The sequence below is a fragment of the Lontra canadensis genome, unplaced genomic scaffold (assembly GCF_010015895.1).
Source record: "Lontra canadensis isolate GAN:19392208 unplaced genomic scaffold, GSC_riverotter_1.0 scaffold7, whole genome shotgun sequence".
Classification (NCBI taxonomy): domain Eukaryota; kingdom Metazoa; phylum Chordata; class Mammalia; order Carnivora; family Mustelidae; genus Lontra; species Lontra canadensis.
The window spans coordinates 31255612-31262939 of NW_022631001.1; the positions used below are offsets into that span (position 1 = coordinate 31255612).

Below are 7328 nucleotides of genomic sequence, written 5' to 3' on the forward strand. Positions count from 1 at the left end.
TGTCCACCGGTAACTTAATTTGATCTAGAAGAGGCGTACTGCATTTCCTGAGCTAGTCCATTTGCCTGTACTATTCACAGTCGCACCTAAACCACAAAGGGGCTGGGAAGTGTGGTTTCTGAGGTGAACGAGATAGGAGCAAATTGGATATTGCTAAACACTAGCTTAAGGTCAATCAGGCTGACTTTTCTGGTTCTCATCAGATTTAAGTGTTCACTCAACAACCTGAACTAATCAAATGATGCAAATGTGAGTGTTAACTGTGCTCTGATCTGAGTCACTAGTCTCTTTGTATCTTTGGCCTTAAAGTAATGGACATTAATATTCTCAAATCATGCATAATGTAAATATGTTTGGAAACATTTTGTAGAGTGTAAACTAGGCGAAAGGGATCTGTGTTTTGATTTTTTTGAAGTTTGTTTATTTAATTTCTACATACAACATAGGGGCTCAAATACCTACCCCAAAATCAAGAGCCTCACACTCTTCTGACTGAGCCAGCCAGGTGTCCCAGTTTTAATTTTTTAATAGGGTGAATAGTAAAGTAAATATGTCACCTATGAGATCATTTAATTTATCCTTAATACACACTGGTTTTTATTTCAATAGGCATCATTACAAATAAGATGGAGACCGAAAACCACACAATGGTGATGGAGTTCATTATTTGGGGGTTAACAGAGGATCCTACACTTTGTTCTGTCTTCTTTGTGGTTTTTCTAGGAATCTATGTTGTGACCATATTGGGCAATATCAGCATAATCATGTTAATCCGCAGAAGCCCTCAGCTTCACACCCCGATGTACCTTTTCCTCAGCCATTTGGCCTTTGTGGATATTGGGTGTTCCATGTCAGTCATGCCCAGTATGATCGTGAGTTTCCTGTTGCTGGCTGCATAGCTCAGCTTGGCTCTGATGTTATCTTTGGAACGGCAGAGTGCTTCCTGCTGGCCACCATGGCCCGTGATCACTATGTGGGCATCTGTTCTCCACTTCTCTACTCTACCCTCTGCCTTCCAGAGTCTGTATCATCCTATTGGCTGTTCCCTATCTGGGGGGATGTGTGAATGTGTCATCATTTACTGGCCTTTTATTGAGCTTGACTTTCTGTGGGTCAAATAAAATCAACCATTTCTTCTGTGACCTCCCACCATTAGCAAAACTTTCTTGTACCCATATCTATGTTACTGAAGTATCTCCTGCCGTCTCAGCTGGGTCAGTCATTGTAATCACACTGGTCATCATAGCTGTTTCATATCTATACATCCTGCACTCTGTCCTATGTACGCACTTCCCCAAGGGAGGACACAAGGCCTTCTCTATTTGTATTTCTCACCTCAGTGCGGTCACTTTGTTTTATGGGACAGTCACATTTGTCTATGTCACACCAAAGTCAGGTCACTCGTCTGACCACATTAAAGTGGTGTCTGTGTTCTACACAGTGGTGATCCCCATGTTGAACCCCTTGATTTACAGTCAGAAACAAAGAGGCGAAAGAGGCCATGAGAAAATTGATGGCTAGAAGACATCGGTTATTTTGAAAGAAATTCAGTGTGATTCCAGAAACTGAAAAATTATAGTTTTCAGAACATATGTGATAGATGTTTATGTTTTCCATTAGCCTTATCACTTTATGTGAAGAACTATCTTAAACACAAAATACCAGTATGTTAACTAATGCCAACCTTAATTTATGATTTTCTGGAGTCACAGAATATTTCACGAAATTCAGCTGGGTTCAAATTAAATATGTACCTTTCAGGGTTAGGAGACTTGGGAAATATAATTTCACTTTGTCTCTCCTTTGTTCATTGTTTACAGTCCATGATTAGAGGGTATTTTCTTTTTCTTCTGTTAGGTTCTATATTTTTAAAATAGCGTTTTGTAAATTAACATCTTAGAAAGCATCATGTATTCAATGGAAATGCAAATGATGGTAGTGTTGCCAGTCTGGGTCACTTTCTCAGGGAGGCTTGGCCTGTCTTATACCGGGTTATCATAATCTTTTGAAATAGTTATGCTGGAGTCTTGAAAAATTTTATTCCCACCTAAAATAAGACAGACCTAAAGAATTTATTCCATAGTTTTGTCACCAAGACAGCTCAATCCAGATAACACAGAAGGAACTCTGAAGGCTGAGTCTCTGAGAGCTCCTTCGAGAATTCCCAATAGTTTTGCGTATTTCTCAAAGGCTTGAGTGCAGACACTTGTCTTTGAATATGTGCTGAGAAGCCTTTGAATAGTAGGAAGAACTGCCTGAGCGTGGTGCTGGGGAGGGGGCTACAGCCCAGTGGAGCTTGCTTTCAGCAAGCCAGTTGGTATTTCCAGGGTATAAAATTATGGATTAAGACACCCAGGCTACCGCAGGCCTGAAATATACCTTCCATCCTTCTTTGTAACATCCCCCAAGGTGTTCATCGCTGCAACTCTGTCATGGCTTTATTTCAGGTGCTCGTGATTGAGCCTGGAGAGTTTTCAGCCTCCTTAATTACCTCCCTGCCTCCAGAACCTTCCCTATGACTTCCAATTAATCCTGTTTCAAGAGTAAAATAGCGTTTTCTAATTATTACAAAGTGGTGTGTGTCACATGAGTCCTAGAGCAAGAGTAGATTCCGACTCCCCCCAATTCAATGTTCCCGGCAAATAAATTGGTGGCAGTGTACTCTTTGCAAATAGTCCGGGATATAAAGACCGTTACAGAAGGAGCTAGCTTGAAGAAGTCCTGGCATCTCGGCTCTCTGATGGATGAAGTTATTTACCTACAGTTTTTAAAAAAGATAACGCCAGAGAATTCCGGACTAGTCACAGATTTTACAACAAAGTAATCAGGCAGTGTTCCTCTCATCTCTCCGGACCTCTTATGTTCTGCATTTAAAAAATATATATTTATCAGCGACTTGTACATCTTCTTTTGTGTAACGTCTCTTCAAGTCTTTTGCCAATTTTACTCTCATATTGTACTTTTCTCATTGATTTGTTCTTACTGTAATCTGTCTACAAGTCCTTTGTCAGATTTGTACATTTTAAAGTTACACTTCCATTCTGGTTTGCCTTTTGGCTCTCTTAATTGTATCTTTCGATGAACAAAGGGCCACAGAAGACCCCCAAACAGCCAAAATAATCTTAAGAAGGAAGAAAAAAACTGTAGGCATCACACTTTCTTATTCAAACAATATTGCAAAGCTACAATAATCAAAACAGTATAGTACTGACATAAAGACAGTCATACAGAGCAATGAATAAAACAGAGAGCCAAAAATAAACACATCAGGTGCAGGCAAGTCATTCTCGACAAGGGCACCAAAAATACTCAGTGAGGAAAGGATAGATAGTCTGTCAATAAATGGTGTTGGGAAAACTGGATATCCACATGCAAAAGAATGAAATGGAACTATCACCTTACGCTGCACACAAGAATCAACTCAAAATGAATTAAAGACTTACATTTAAGAACTAAAACTCCAAGAAGAAAAGCCCTAGAGGAGAACATAGGGGAAAAGTTTCTTGTTGTTGGTCTTGGCAATAATTTTTTTTGGTATGACATCGAAATCACAGGCAACAAAGACAAAAATAGATAAGGACTACATCAAACTAAAAAGCTTCTGCACTGGGGCACCCGGGTGGCTCAGTCATTAAGCGTCTGCCTTCAGCTCAGGTCATGATCCCAGGGTCCTGGAATGGAGCCCCACATTGGCCTCCCTGCTCAGTGGGGAGCCTGCTTCTCCTTCTCCCACTCCCCCTGCTTATGTTCCCTCTCTCACTGTGTGTCTCTCTGTCAAACAAACAAATAAATCTTTAAAAATAATAAAAAATTAAACAATAAATAAATTAATTTTTAAAAAGTTTCTGTACAGCAATGAAAACAATCACCAAAGTGAAAAGGCAACTCTGGTAAGAGGTTAATTTCCAAAATATGTAAGGAAAAATCGAATAAAAACAAGTCAATAGGGGCGCCTGGGTGGCTCAGTGGGTTAAAGCCTCTGCCGTCGGCTCGGGTCATGATCCCAGGATCCTGGGATCGAGCTCCACATCGGGTTCTCTGCTCAGCAGGGAGCCTGCTTCCTCCTCTCTCTCTCTCTGCCTGCCTCTCAGCCTGCTTGTGATCTCTGTCTGTCAAATAAATAAATAAAATCTTTAAAAAAACAAACAAAAAAACACAAGTCAATAGCAAAAACACTAGTAGCTCAATTTAAAAATGGCCTAAAGACTTGAACAGACATTTCTTCAAAGAAGACATAAAAATGTCCAAGAGGTACAAAGAAAGATGCTCAGCATCACTAATCTTCATATAGATGCAAATCAAGACCATGATGAGATATTTCCTCACATGCATCAAGCTGGCTACTGCAAAAAAAAAAAAAAAAAAAAAAGGAAAAGAAAAAAGAAAAAAGAAAAGAAAAGAAAAAAGCAAGTGTAGGTGAGGATGTGGAGAAAGAGCAAACTTTTGTACATTGTTGCTGGGAATGCAGCTGCTGTGAAAAACAGTATGAAGTTTCCTTAGTCAACAACAGAACTACCATATCATCCAGTAGTCCCACCTCTAGATATTGATCTAAAAGAACTGAAGTCGGTATCTCAGAGATATTAGCACTCTCACATCCACTCCGGCATTGTTTACAAGAGCCAAGATGTGAAAGCAACCTAAATGTCCACTGACAGATAAGTGCATAAAGAAAGGTTGGCATCTATACATACAATGGAATATAATTTAGTCTTTTAAAAAAGGAAATTCTGTAATATGTGACAGCGTGGATGAACCTGGAAGACATTATGCCAAGTGAAATAAGCCAGTCACAGAAGGGCTAATACTGTAGGACTCCACTTTATGGTGTACCTAAGATAGTCACTCACAGACTCGAGAATGGAATGACGGTTGTCAGAAGCTGGAGCTGGAGAGAAATGGGGAGTTGCTAATCAACAGGCACAGGGTTGCAGTTAAGCAAGATGAGTAAGTCCTAGAGATCTGCTGTATTACATTATACTGTAGTTAACGGTACTGTAGTGTGCACACAGAAGCCTCTTAAGAGGACGTCTCATATTAGGTATACCACAGTAAAATAAAAATCTTAAAAAGTAGGTCACTCATTTATTCACTCATTCATTTGTTTAAAACTGCTATGTATGAGGTACTATGCAATGTTTGTTTTTTTTTTAAAGATTTTATTTATTTATTTGACAGTGAGAGAGAGAGAGTGCACAAGCAGGGGAGCAGCAGGCAGAGGGAGAGGGAGAAGCAGGCTCCCTTGAGTCCCGATGCGGGGCTCAATCCCAGGACCCTGGGATCATGACCTGAGCTGAAGGCAGTCGCTTAACCGACTGAGCCATCCAGGCACCCCTTTATGCAACGTTCTAAGAAGAAAGTGTGGAACAAGGCAGACATGATCCCTCCCTCATGGAAATGTAGGAAAGTAGGCCAAAAAAAAAAAAAAAAGACATTGAGCAATGACTTACACTAGTGTCTACATAAGTAAAGGTGTAAAAGTGCAGAACATATTTCAGGGTTCTCTGAAACTACTCACCGTGACACTGTAACTTAGTCCAGGGTGTCAGAGGACACTTCAAGGGTGAAATATATTTAAACCTGAGATCTAAGGTGACTAAGAATTAGTCTTCCACTGGAAGGGTGTGGAGTGGTGAATACCATCATAAAATGGTTTGTAGTTGGGTAAAGATAGAGATAGAAATATGTCTACTTTTAGGTTTTAGCATAGTATCTAATGCATAGATTTTCTAAAAATTGTTTAACACTAATTCAGCAAACATCTATTTAGTCCTATATTCCCAGCATTACACCATTTAAGAGGGATGCAAAATCATTAATCATAAACACTGCACTTTCATTCCAGGGAAAGAACAAGATCTTCCACCTGTAATGGTACTAATCAAGTGATGTGAATAAAATGTTGGGAGATGGTCAGGAATGAAGGGACTTTAATTCTCCCAGATAGGATCTGGAATGTTTTTGTGCAATCAGTGGTACCTGTTTCTATCATTCATCAGCCATAGTCAGGCTTCCTTAAAACCTAAAGGAATAGTATCTTTCTAGGACAGAGGGAGTCTCACAGCATGTCCATTTCCTAATTTGCTGGATTTGAGGTGTTTGAGCTATTAGGCCCTCCTAATGTGGATTATCAGGTTTAGCTTTGTTCTGAAGGTCATTGATTGATGGATTCATTCCCAGAATCAAAGGAACCTGACTTTCAACCTTAGAGAATATTCTGCTTTGTGGCCATGGTTCAAGAATAGAGCCAGAGTAGATTGCAGCTGTGTATCTTTGACAACCTGCCAGTCTATGTGGCATTTGTAGATGGTAGAGTCCTAAGAAAAATGTTAGGGTGAGCTTCATTGTTTTATTAGAAAGCTTACACGTTGGTGGATCAAAGTTAGCAAAGGGGAGAGGGAAGAGCATGTGTGTGAGAAATGTCTGCCACCAACAAGCATGGTGTGTGTGTCAAGTGTCCTAGGACAGATCCATATTACATGAGAAAAATATATGTGATTTTTAAAAAATGTACATCACTTATGTTGAAAATAATATTACAATTCCAGTGGATTCATGTTTGTAAATTCAACAGTACTAGCAAACCCAAATTATCTCTAAACATAGGTGACATGAAAACCTGGGCCACTCAACGTAGTCACATTTCAGAAATGCCACAAAATGTCACAGCCACATTAGTCATCTTGATCTAATAATCAACTGCAATGATAGTAAAATGTTATAATTATTTTCAACTTAATTGAGTTGAATGTTTAATTTTTTCATTTAAAAAATAAGTGGAAACACAGTGTATGTGTTGCACTCATATACTTTTATATAATCATGTTTATGTGTTATTTCTCAGTCCCAGTAGAGGTGCACACGTAATTTCTCTACCCCAATGGATTCTCAATGTAGTTTTCCAAAACAAATAAACCAATTAACTTGTAATTACATTCAGTGAAGTAAGTGATTTGGGCCTTATCTCAAATGACACAAGCCTCACTTAAATATGGCTCTGCCGTTCAGTGACCAATCCTCGGAGCCTATCCCTAGTGTTGCAGTGGATGTGTCACTACTTTATCCTTGCTCCTTTTTAAAGACACAGAAATATTTGATCTCTTATATGTACAAGAAGTTGAAAATTGATTATTTTGAGTAAATTATTAGTAACTGAGCATTTATTTGTCATATACGCAGTGCTGGGTCTTTTCATTCGAATCGTATCGTTTTTAACACAAGAATCACATGAGGTATGTATTATTATTTCCTTTTTATAGGTGAGGAGACAGAAGATCTACAACTTCTTGTAACGTGACTCTGATTCCATAGACAACAAGAGGCAGAGC

At 39.1% G+C, this 7328-nt stretch overlaps 1 pseudogene; it reads left to right on the forward strand.

Moving 5' to 3' along the window:
* The first annotated feature begins 626 nt into the window (after positions 1-626).
* On the forward strand, positions 627-1540 carry LOC116865421 (annotated as a pseudogene).
* The last annotated feature ends 5788 nt before the right edge of the window (positions 1541-7328 follow it).